Below are 12,774 nucleotides of genomic sequence, written 5' to 3'. Positions count from 1 at the left end.
GTCTTTATATTATGATGATCAAATAAATGTCAAACCATGTGATCTTGTTATTCAGGGCCCATCGCCTATTGGGGAATTTAAAGCCCTGGCTCAGAGCCCACAGACCCCAATGTACCCCAATCTAGACATAGGTTGATACACAATCTTTAACCTACATTTGTCCTACCTTGCTCTGCATAACGGTTCTAGCACCGACCTTTTACCTAGTTATGTGCTGAATAAATGTCGATCAGTTTCTTGGAAACTAGCCTAATTTATTATGTATGAGGATTCTTAGGAAAGTCTCTGCACATGACGGACGTAACAGCATGAACATATTCTGTGTAAATGTCATGGTCATCTTCATCCTAGGGCATAATCGCAGGTATTATTCTAGGTTCATTTGCACAATCATATTTACAACACATCTATTATGGAAGGAACCCCGAGGCTACCTTTCTGATATAAAAGACCCATACCAACACTAGATAGGCAGAGGAGAAGCTTCATGCTGACACTAGGCGCCGCAGTCACAGCCTGCAGGAGCACACGCAGTGGTTTGACATCCCTTGCGGGGTGCCAAACTAGAGACCAAGATGGGGTCCTTTGTTCTCTCCCATCAGGTAATGGGGTTGGTTCTTTTCTAGGGGATTCTTGGCTTTACACCCACATATATGCTAGGTACACTTAGGTAATGATCAGGTTACAAGGGCACTAGGTTACAGCTGATCCAGCGCTCCTACTAAAATTCTGCATAAATGATGTCACTATCTACCACCAAACTTACCAATCAATACCAGTCCCATAAGAATAACAGAGCAGCTGAATCATGAGGCGAATGGATCTGATTGTTGTTTAAACTATCTACAATAAACAAGACCAGCTTGTCATTTTAAAAGTTTATTCAAACATATTCAAGAAAACTTAGGTTTTGGAACTTTATTAAGCAAGCATTTTAAAAAAGTCATAAGAAAGTTTTATTCAGCATTTATAAAGAGAGCTCAATTCAAGAAAATATTATTCATTAGCAGAAATAAGTGAAAAAGAGCATTTCCAAATCCTAACTAACTCTCTGTCTCTACCCTCATCGCCTGAAAACATAGTCTTTTAAAGTCAGCTTTCCTTACGTGTATTCATCGAACAGCAAAACACGTCCCTCTGGAATCAAGAAGCGTAAGCCAAAAATCTGCTCCTCGAGCCTATTCTTATACCCTAAAACTATGGCTAAACTAACTAATTTCACATACCATCAGCTGAATTCTGGCTCCCCATTGGCTGAACCACCTCACGCCACAGTAAACTGTGACATCTTCCACCTCAAGTCCAGGCTTTTACACAAAGCCATTGTTCATGCACAGAGTCCTGGCAGCACTTCCTTAGGCTGATACATTTTGTAGCAAAGATTGTTCATGAAGTGCACAAAAATGCCGCGAATCACATCCTGGCCTTGAGCCTGTCCGTTCTGAGCTTCTCGTGGCACATTAGCAAACCTCTCCACAGAGTGCCTTTTGCAGTTCTTTTCAAAAACTTTTCACAATAAAAGTTCATAGGCTTCTCATCCTTTTCAAAAAAAGTTTTTCTCATGTGGCTTTTCATCAGCAGGCCTCTTTTCAGAAAGCATCAATTTTCTGCGCCACTTTTGCTTGCGTCACTGCGCCACTTTTAGCTCGCGTCACTTTCCAGAAAACTATTATTTAAACAAACACAAAACAATAATTAATTCAGGTAATGAAAGTCATTCTGTTTCCAACCTACATAGCTAATGTTAACCCATTAGTATAAGTCACCTAGCAGAAGCACACAGAAAAGCAGCACATTTAAAATCTACCATTCTTCATGAGGTCCAGCAGGAATCTTCATAAATCTGAAAAAGACAAAAGAAAAACATACAAACATATATAGACAAAGACATAGACACACACATAATGCACAAAATAAGCACATGCCATTTTTGAATCAGCAGCATTCGTGTTGACAAAGACAAAAGGACAGACAAAACAACATTAGTTATTTATTATAAAACATACTTGCAAATGCAACATAAAGCACATTAGTCCCATGTAATGATGAGGAATTTTACTCTAAATTGGTTTAATTATAACAAATCATGCAAACACTCATTAATATATTATTTCAAGTTATGAAAGTATGACATCACGAGCTAGAATAAAATCATTTCTAAAGCTCGCTCCATCACAGCCCTTCCATTTATGGTGCTTTGCAGCAGTTATAAGATCTTTTTGGAGTTTCTTGTTGCTCAACTGACTGTGATTTCTGATATTTATATGCTTACCTCATCTTCAATGTGTGATTTCGCTCATGAGAAAGTGTCACTCATAGTCGTTGAAATGTCACTCATAATTACACTGAAATTATGAAAATGTCACACATACCAAACTGAAACCTTGGCAGCTATGCCCAGCAATAAAAAAATGCAGAAAAGTTGGGTATATGTGTGCCTGGGAAGGGTACACTACAGGGATAATGCAGCATTGTGGTGTGTGTACATGCCTCATTTTAAATCCAAATATTCAGTAATGTCGCAACTAATAGTTGCAGTAACTGAGTGACGGAAATCACAGTTATACTCGAGGGAGTGCTGTGGGGCTGGGCGGGGGAGGGACTGGCTGGAGGGTAGTAAACTCCGGAATTGAGCCAAACTGAGTTGAGTAGTCAAGTCAAGTCAAGTCAAAGAATTTATATAGCGCTCTACATACCCAGAGGGTCTCAAGGCGCTTGAGGAGGGGAGGGGAATTACTTGTCAAATATCCACGTTTTCAGTTGCTTTCTGAATGCTAGGTGATTCTGAGTAAGGCGAAGGTGAGTGGGAAGGGAGTTCCAGGTTTTAGCTGCCAGGTAGGAGAAGGATCTACCTCCCATGGTGGTTTTGTTGATGCGGGGTACAGTGGCAAGGGCTTGGTTGGATGATCGAAGCTGGCGGGAGGGGGAGTAGAAGGACAGTCGTGTGTTGAGGCATTCTGGTCCGATTTCGTAGAGTGCTTTGTGTGCGTGGGTTAGGAGACGGAAGGTGATCCTCTTATTGACGGGTAGCCAGTGGAGGTTTTTCAGGTGACCAGAGATATGATCTTTACGCGGGATGTCTGATATGAGCCTGGCTGAGGCGTTTTGTGATTCGTTGGAGTTTTTTCTGGAGTTTAGCGGTAGTGCCGGCGTAGAGGGTGTTTCGGTAGTCCAGTCGGCTCGTGACCAGGGCGTGGGTGACCGTTTTCCTAGTTTCGGTGGGGATCCAACGAAATGTTTTTTTGAGCATGCGAAGAATGTTGAAGCAGGATGAAGAGACGGCGTTGACTTGTTTGTACATCGAAAGTGAGGAATCCAGGATGACGCCCAGGTTCCGTGCGTGGTCTGTCGGGATGGGTGCTTTTCCAAGGGCTTCTGGCCACCAAGAGTCGTCCCATGCGGAGGGGGAGGTACCCAAGATAAGGACTTCTGTTTTATCAGAGTTCAGTTTCAGACGGCTATGTTTCATCCATTCGGCAACTTCTTTCATCCCTTCGTGTAGGTTAGTTTTGGCGGTGTGAGGGTCATTGGTGAGTGATAGGAACAGTTGAGTGTCGTCCGCGTAGAAGATGATGTTGAGGTTGTGTTGGCGTGCGATGGTTGCGAGGGGGCTCATGTATACGTTGAACAGGGTGGAAATAAATAAATAAGTATAGAATAAGAAATAAATAAATAAAACGAATTACATTGCGCGCACTGCAAGGCCAAATCGGCGATGCAGAGTGCAATGTGAGGTGGGGGCCCCTCCCCCACCCGCCCCACCGCCCCGGAGCACTCCTTCGAGGAGCCGCCACTGTTTAAAGAGTTTGTTCATGCAATTGAAATCTTTTCCCACTGGCTCTCCGCATGACAACGTTACGATCTCATCCATTTGCATGTATTCTAATCATGTTATTCTATAGATCAGCAGGGCGAATATTCAGTTGATCTGACAGGGCTACTCCGTTTAGGTGTGGATTATATGGGTTGCATGGCACATCGGTACATAATAAGATGTTGCTTCATTTGCGGATCAGGTGCGTAGTGTTTTTAATAGAGGCCTAACCTAGTTATGTCCGAACCAGTAACGGGTCTCACCTCAGAGCAGTGTCAATAGTAAATTTAATTTGCCTCAACCCACCAAAACACACGCCCTTAAATATACCCCCTTTACCTCACAGCGCTCAGTCTTCTAGCGGTAGCCATTGTGCATTTTACCTGTACCAGTTTCCGAGGTTCAGCTTCAAAAGAAAGCCTGAATTTGGTCCCTGGGTTATGATCACGCACACTCACCAAGCCTCCCACATTAATGTCAGAAAAACATCTTCTAAGTCATGGCATCATTTCATTAACATCACTGGGCTGCTACCTTTACTCTGTCAACAGGGAATAGAGGTGCACGTCGAATGATGGAGAAATCATGTCGTGCCCAGGACGCCTGAAACACACTTGGCTTGAACCCAGTCAGTTGTGGCCTGCGGCGTCTGCCGGTACTCCCGAGCAAATTAATAGATTGCTCACTCGAGGTGATGATGATGCTGCGCATGTGCAATAGAGATTAGTTTTGTGATGGTGCGCATGGCTCTTTCGAACGGATCACTGACATAATATCGACTACAAAAATATAGGCATTTAAAATATCGACTCCAAAATATCGACTCTAAAAATATCGAAGTCCTATCTACAAACAGGTAAGTACAAAAATATTGAATCAAAAATATCGTTTAAAAATATGTACTTTATAAAAATATCGAATTTATTAAAATTAATGTAAAATTAAATAAATATTAAAAATAAATAACTAAAATATATTTAAAAATACTTAAATAACCTTAAAATTATTAAATAATTAATTTACGTTATAAAAAAAATAGTACAATTTGATTTGTTAAAACATATATATATATAGTAACATATTATTATTAAAAAATATACAATATTATTACCGTAGCATAGCAAGAGTGTTAAAATTACTATTCCCACTCCAATGAGTGCAACAGTAGGGAAAGCGTTGGATAGCGTAGGGGTAAAAATGACTATTCCCACTCCAGTGAGTGCAACATTAGGGAAAGCGTTGGATGCGTAGGGGTAAACATTACTATTCCCACTCCAAAGAGTGCAACAGTAGGGAAAGCGTTAAATAGCGTAGGGGTAAAAATTACTATTCCCACTCCAGTGAGTGTATCAGTAGGGAAAATTTTGGATAGCGGGAGGGTCAAAATTACTATTCCCACTCCAGTGAGTGCAACAGCAGGGAAAGCGTTGGATAGCGGAAGGGTCAAAATTACTATTCCCACTCCAGTGAGTGCAACAGTAGGGAAAGCGTTGGATAGCGTAGGGGTAAAAATTACTATTCCCACTCCAGTGGGTGCAACAGTAGGGAAAGCGTTGGATAGCGGGAGGGTCAAAATTACTATTCCCACTCCAGTGAGTGCAACAGTAGGGAAAGCGTTGGATAGCGTAGGGGTAAAAATTACTATTCCCACTCCAGTGGGTGTAACAGTAGAGAAAGCGTTGGATAGCATAGGGGTAAAAATTACTATTCCAACTCCAAAGAGTGCAACAGTAGGGAAAGCGTTGGATAGCGTAGGGGTAAAAAATACTATTCCCACTCCAAAGAGTGCAACAGTAGGGAAAGCGTTGGATAGCGTAGGGGTTAAAATTACTATTCCCACTACCGAGAGTGCAACAGTAGGGAAAGCGTTGGATAGCGTAGGGGTAAAAATTACTATTCCCACTCCAGTGGGTGCAACAATAGGGAAAGCGTTGGATAGCGTAGGGGTAAAAATTACAATTCCCACTCCAGTGAGTGCAACAGTAGGGAAAGCGTTGGTTAGCGTAGAGGTAAAAATTACTATTTCCACTCCAGTGGGTGCAACAGTAGGGAAAGCGTTGGATAGCATAGGGGTAAAAATTACTATTCCCACTTCAGAGAGTGCAACAGTAGGGAAAGTAAATACTTCATATATTATTAAAAAAAAATGTTATATCTATAAAAAAGTAATTACAATTAATTACCAATTTAATATAATATAATAATTATTCAATTAAAATTACAAATTAAATTTAATTATTACAAGTAGTTACCTATTAATACAAATTAATTACAAATTAACAATTAATTAATTAACAATTAAACATCAATTAACAATTAATTCAAATTATATACAATTAAATACATTTAATTATTTAATTAACTATAAATAAATTACTTCCCACCCTATTCCCCTATAAACCCACAACCCACTACAGAAAATAAATTAGTAAAATTAACATAATTAGCAATTAATCAATCAAATAAAATTATTTGGCAATTAAAATGTAAATAATTACCCATAAAAAATGAATTAACAATTATTCTAAATAAATACCAATAAATAATTTTACATATTTAATTAATTATAAATAAATTACTTCCCACCCAATTCCCCTATAAACCCACAACCCGCTACAGAAAATAAATTAGTAAAATTAACATAATTAGCAATTAATTAAAATTAATTGCCAATTAAAATTTAATTACCAAATATAAATTAATTAACAATTAATTAAAAATGAATACCAATAAATAATTTTAAATATTTTATTAATTATAAATAAATTACTTCCCACCCACTTCCCCTATAAACCCACAACCCGCTACAGAAAATAAATTAGTACAATTAACATAATTAGCAATTAATCAATTAATTAAAATTAATTGGCAATTAAAATTTAATTTATTACCAAATATAAATTAATTAACAATTAATTAAAAATGAATACCAATTAATAAATTTACATATTTAATTAATTATAATTGAATTACTTCCTACCCTATTCCCCTATAAACCCGCAACCCGATACAGAATTAAATTACGCAAAAATTAAAAAAATTAAATTAATTAATTAAAATTAATTATAACATAAATACACACTTTTTACACATATAATAACATAAAAAAGACTATAAATAATTCAATATTATTAAAAATTCGATAATTTTAATAACCTATATTATATACTTCGATATTTTAACTATCTATATTTTTAACATTCGATATTACATTACTTACCTCAAAAACGATATTTTTTATGTCTATATTCTGTCCATTCGATATTTTGTCCATTCTATATTTTAAACTCGATATTTTGTCCATTCGATATTTTTTACTCGATATTTTGACTGTTTACCCTTTCGAACAACTTCCCATTGGTCTGAGGCCATCGGAGCATCCCCTTCACATGGTTGACTCCTAGGGATTGCAGATATGCAGCCAATTCATGCCCTGGGAATGGGGGCCCTCTGTCGGCATGCAACTCTTTGACCAAACCATGGGTCGGTAGCACTTGTTCGATTTTAGGAATAACATGCTATTCACATTTTCCACCTCAGAGTACTGGGAATAGTTATCAATCACCGTCATGATGTGCCGACCTTCTGGGAGACTACCAAAATCAGCACTCGCCCTTATGCAATGCTGCTGAGGGATCTCTTGAGTTATCCCTGGCAGAAGAGGGTCTGCAGCCCCTGCAGCCTTTCATATGGCACAACCTCACACTAGTGTTTCTATCCCTTCATCCAGTCCTGCAAACTACACCATGTTCCTCAAACGGCTAGCCGCAATGCCTTGGCTGCCTCTGTGAACTAGTTCAATAACTACCAGACTCTCAGGAATTACCAAACGGTGCTCCCGCTACAAGCGGCCCTCTACGGTGGCCGTCAGCTCCTGCCACATGTTGTACTAAGTCGTCTCTGCTCCTCTGAGCCACAGGAAGCAGGCAGCCTCCCTCCCCTCCCCTAAACCAATCACAACGCTGCAATGGCAGCATTGTGATTGGTGGGGACGGGACCCAGCCAGGCGCCTATGGGGAGGCCATTTTCTCCATGTAGAAAATGGCAGAGTGCGCATGACTGGTTTGGTCGGCCCCAGTGGGCCGACCAAACAGTCAGGGCCCGCAGCGCATGGCTAGCCACTCCCCCCCTGCCCCATTGCGGAACCACCCACCCACCCGCCCCCAACCAAACCCTTCTGCTTTCTCACGAGAAGCAGTAACATAAAATGGTATTTATACCATTTTATGTTACTGCTTCTCGCACTGCGAGAAAGCAGTAGGGCGACGCTCCTCTGCCCACATGGTTGAGCTGCCCCTGCAGATAGCGGAAGCTGGTGAGACTTCTCGATTATCAGCTTCACATACTCCTCAGAATAGGTGCTGGAAGTAGGAGTCTTGGGGCTTGGCACCGGCACTTAATTGTCAACACCAGCACTTATGACAGTCTGTCACATGGTTGTTGTGTAGCGCCTTCCTCAACCACTGGGGGTGTTTCTCTGTAGCGGAGGCATGGATCACAATATCATTGCTTACATTAAACACCCCTGGCAGACCTCCTGAACGTCAGGGATCACATTTTGCATTTTGGAAAACTTCAACGCTGCTGGAGATGCCTATGTGTAGCCACTCTTAATAGTGCTGTTCTAGGTGTGTTGAGGAGGTGGTACTGTATCTCCACTCTGTTGCCATCAGGATTTGGTGGTATTCAGAGAGTGGATACCCAAATCACTCCACTCAATACTCCTACAATGTCATATACTTTAAACAGTTCGGTAAAGCTGTTTAATAGCCCTCTAACTTGTATGGTGGACCTGGAATGCGAATCGGACCAGGTGCAAATCTAGAGCTGTTTGACAGCTCAGCAACATCAGAAAACAAAAGGATGGGTTGAGGGTACAAGGGAATATTTAACGACCTCTGCACAGTTACATTCCCCCTATCAAGATATATAATACAGAACGAGTAACTGTGGGTCTTGAGAAGAGAAGAGTGTCTATATGTGTGCTGATGACGATGTGTGTGCCTTTAACTGAGGGCAAACAGCCGGATATTTACACAGTGTGAAAGATATCCATCAGTTACTTTTCCTCTGCCGCCCAATTCATCATCTGGACTACTTCACAGAGTAGGCAATCCGAGTTATAACCACCTCAAGAGGTATTTTAATGAGATGGTTAACTACAGTGATGTTGGTGCCCAGGGTGCTCAACGGCTATTATGTGTTTGTAACTGAAAGCAGTGCATTGAAAATTGTGAAAAAGGAAAGTGCTCGTGTTAAAATTAGAGAGTGTATGCAATAGTAACTTTATTCTGGAGCCGTACACTTCCAAAGATATAAAAAACATATGAGTGCAAATAAGTCAGTTAGTTCAAACAAATAACTACTGACTAGATTTACTGGTCGACATGTTTCTGCGGAGATTAAAGACCCAACATGGTGTCTACCGCTTCTACAGGACCCATTTATTATTTGCTACTGCTCAAAATGATAAAAACTACAGTGAACACAAACTTGATGATAAATATCACCTGTTCACTCCTGGTGATCCTCCTGATTAAATGGAAGAAATCTAGATGTCGAAGTCACCAAGACACACATATACATAAACAAGGACAAGAACAAATCAGGATAACAAAACCATCATTAGTATAGATTATCACAAACTACATTTTAGATTATTGTTCTTTTAACATGAAGGTTCAACTGAACCTGATTTAAAAATAAAGTTCAACCTTAGGCTCACCTCAGTTGCGAGAGGAACGTGCTTCTCCTCACCTGGCATGCAGCTCAGGATAATGGGGCGCCACTCTATAGTGTAGAAAGATATTTAGTCATGACAGTCTTCGCGACCAATGAACAGATAAAGACTCTATTCCGTTCTCTGTGCTCAAACCATTGTACGCAAAATCTTAATGATGGTAGAGCTAAAAGGAAGGATCATCTATGTCATCCCTTTTAGTGAACTAGAGACGCGGGTCGAAATGCATGTATTTCGTGGTATATACGTTAACACAACGCCTATGTTGCGTTAAGATGGTGTAATTGGCATCCTCTCTTGAGTAACAATCTAATTTCGATTTTTCTAGATGTTGCAGAAAAACGCTATTACTTAATGGTAACATGTTCGTATATCTATAACTGCTCTCTACTCTGTCCTCTGTAAAAGATGTGATATTTCACTGGTTAGTCATTATGCCCAACAGTACCGTCAAGATAATCAAACCGGCTAGCTGTTGTCTGTTTAAACTGAGAATCTTAATACCATAGTAAGCTGTAGTATCGAGTATGCACCTGCTGACGGTGAACTACCGTATGGGACCAGAATCGCTATATGAAATTGCTAAATGCCCAACGGTTTTACTGCTGTATTTATTTCAGGCATCAACCGCGGTACAAGTCCTCGGTTGTCGGCGGTACTCCTTCGCACATTTGCGCAAGTCGCACAGGAGGCTAGATGTTGTACTGGACTATAAGGCATGACACCACTTAGACAGTGCGTGGAAGACCCGCGATGGGCCGTGTGCAGCCACCCGCCCTGTGCATGAAGGAGCCTGAACTCCTGTAAACTAACACAATTATTAGTGTTACACTGACCTGTCCGTCTGTACTCCTGGCAGCCAACTGGGCTGTACAGGGAGGTAGCGCGGCAGAGTCTGGCATCTTCTTTATTTTCTCCTATCGTCATCCGATTGGATAGGGATGACGTCATTAGCCAGCGACAATGATTCATGGGAAATGTAGTTCCAAACCTTATACCATAAAATTACATGTAAGGATGGTATAACAATGGCAATTTGTCATGAGGCAGCTGATCCGGTAGAGAGTTATGATATTCTATGATATTCTACATAGGGCGTTATTGCATACATTGACATTAATCGCAATTTGAGTGGTCTCCTGTCTCAGAACACAAACATGAGACGCGAGATGGATCGTGGGATGGGCCTCTCTCTGTAGACCTCATCTGTGGGATCATGGGAATTGTAGTGTTAGAATAGGAAACTCGGTGAGAGAGATTTAGATTACACATTTCTTGATAGATCTGAATGAAAGATTGTACTGCGCCATCGATATTAGTTCATGACACCAAAAGATCAGGGGAGTCTCTGGCTCCGTGCCCTCATGAAAGCAGTGAATGCGACTCTATCTCTGTTCTGTGTAGTAAACACTTAGGGCCATATGTATCATGCAAATTCGCAATTGCAAAGGCCGAAATTCGCAGAATTTCGGCCTTTGCGAATGCAAATTTGCTAAATGGAATGTATGAAGCAAAACTGGTGCAAAATAAGGAATCGCAAAATTTGCGATTCCTTATTTTGCAATTGCAATTAAGGATTCACAAGTTTTGCGATTCCTTAAATGCAATGTATGTAGCCAAAAAAATTAGCAAAATGCCCTTAAGGAATCGCAAATTACCTCCAACTTCTAGTTGGTGGTAAGTTGCGAATTCCTTGAAAAATGCACATTTTTGCTTTTTTCAAAGTGCTATGTGACGCACATACATGCCCTTAGGGCATGTATGTGCGCCACATGTGCACCCATGCATATTTCAGGGGTGCAACAGGGTGTCCTTTGGACACCCCTGCACCCTTGAAATTATTCTCAATTTGCGATTAGCAAATTGCAAATCGTAAATTGAGAATAACTTCCCATTCATTCCTATAGGCCTCCTGGCCCATAGAAATGAATGGGAAAGTATTCCTTAATTGCGATTCGCAATTTGCTAATCGCAATTAAGGAATTCTAAGAAATCGCAAAAAAATGCGATTTTGTACATACATACCCATTTGCGATTCTCAAATAGCAATTTCTTAAAAATCGCTATTTGAGAATCGCAAATGGGTATCTTGATACATATGGCCCTTAGTCTATTACAAGTTGGAACTCCTGTAGTGTATTAGATGGTATCTTTAAATTTTAATTGACTGTGCCGCAGTGGGTATAATAGAGCGATCTTAAGAACTCGAAATCATACTTTAGAGTGACAACCAAGGGATATCCTCATTAAGACCAGCCTTATCACAGTTCAATTTATATACCCACTTCTGCTCTATTTTGAATAGATGCTTGGACACGTCAGAAATATGTGCTGGGATTATCGGTTGTTCCAGTACGGTACACTCAAAGTCTGTTGGTTTGTGACCCACTTGTAGAAAGTGATTGGTTAGTCGGGTTGCCTGCTTCTTACACCTTATCGTACTTTTGTGTTCAGAAATCCTAGTTCTTATTTTGCGAGTTGTCATCCCGACATACCTGAGAAGGCAGGGACAGGTGATAAGGAAGATCAAATGACTGCTATTACAATTTGTAAAACGCCTTTGTTCCCAAGGGCGACCAGTCCCAATGTTAATTGTGGTAGAGCGCTTCGTTTGCGGACAAGCTGCGCAGTTCCCACAGGGATGATGACCCGTCACTGGCGGCATATCCCATAGTGTGCCCACTTGATGTGCCTCTCTTGTCGGTGGTCTAGTGTGTATCAGCTGGTCTCTGAGACTAATACCTCGTTTGAATGCAAAGAGGGGCTCTTCCAGGGAGTCCGTACCAGTGTTTAGGATCTTCCAATGTTTTTGAATAATGCGCTGAATAGCATTTGATCTTGTACTGAAGGTGTTGACACAGGTCATCCTTTGATTCTGCACCTTTGGTGGAGATGGCTCCAATAGTGCCTCTCGATTATTGTTGGCTGCCCTCTTTTTTGAGCGTCGGATAAGTTTCTTCGGATAATTTCTGTCTCCAAGCTGTTCTTCCAGGTCTTTGGCATGCTTGTTAAAACTCTCTTTCGTGGAACAATTCCGCTATATACGTAGAAACTGCCCGAATGGCAGATTATCACGTAGTGATTTGGGGTGGCAGCTGTTGTATTGTAACAAAGAGTTACGCGCCATCGGCTTCCTATATAACTCAGATTTAAGACCTTCTGGTGTTACTGTGATCAGTAGATCAAGGAAAGCCAATGAATGATGGTCATGTTCCACTGT

At 40.6% G+C, this 12,774-nt stretch overlaps 1 long non-coding RNA gene across 1 annotated transcript; it reads right to left on the bottom strand.

Annotated features, from left to right (window-relative positions):
• Positions 1-879: 879 nt before the first annotated feature.
• On the bottom strand, positions 880-10,471 carry LOC147717155 (uncharacterized). The gene is made up of 3 exons (XR_015296063.1): positions 10,391-10,471; positions 9,540-9,604; positions 880-1,666 (listed from the first exon to the last, which is right to left on the bottom strand). It is a non-coding gene; the product is annotated as an uncharacterized LOC147717155 (long non-coding RNA).
• Between the last annotated feature and the right edge of the window lie 2,303 nt (positions 10,472-12,774).

Source organism: Lissotriton vulgaris, chromosome 5 (genome assembly GCF_964263255.1).
Source record: "Lissotriton vulgaris chromosome 5, aLisVul1.2, whole genome shotgun sequence".
NCBI lineage: Eukaryota > Metazoa > Chordata > Amphibia > Caudata > Salamandridae > Lissotriton > Lissotriton vulgaris.
The sequence above is the reverse complement of the archived record's forward strand: the minus strand, read 5'-3'. Positions and strand labels throughout refer to the sequence as shown.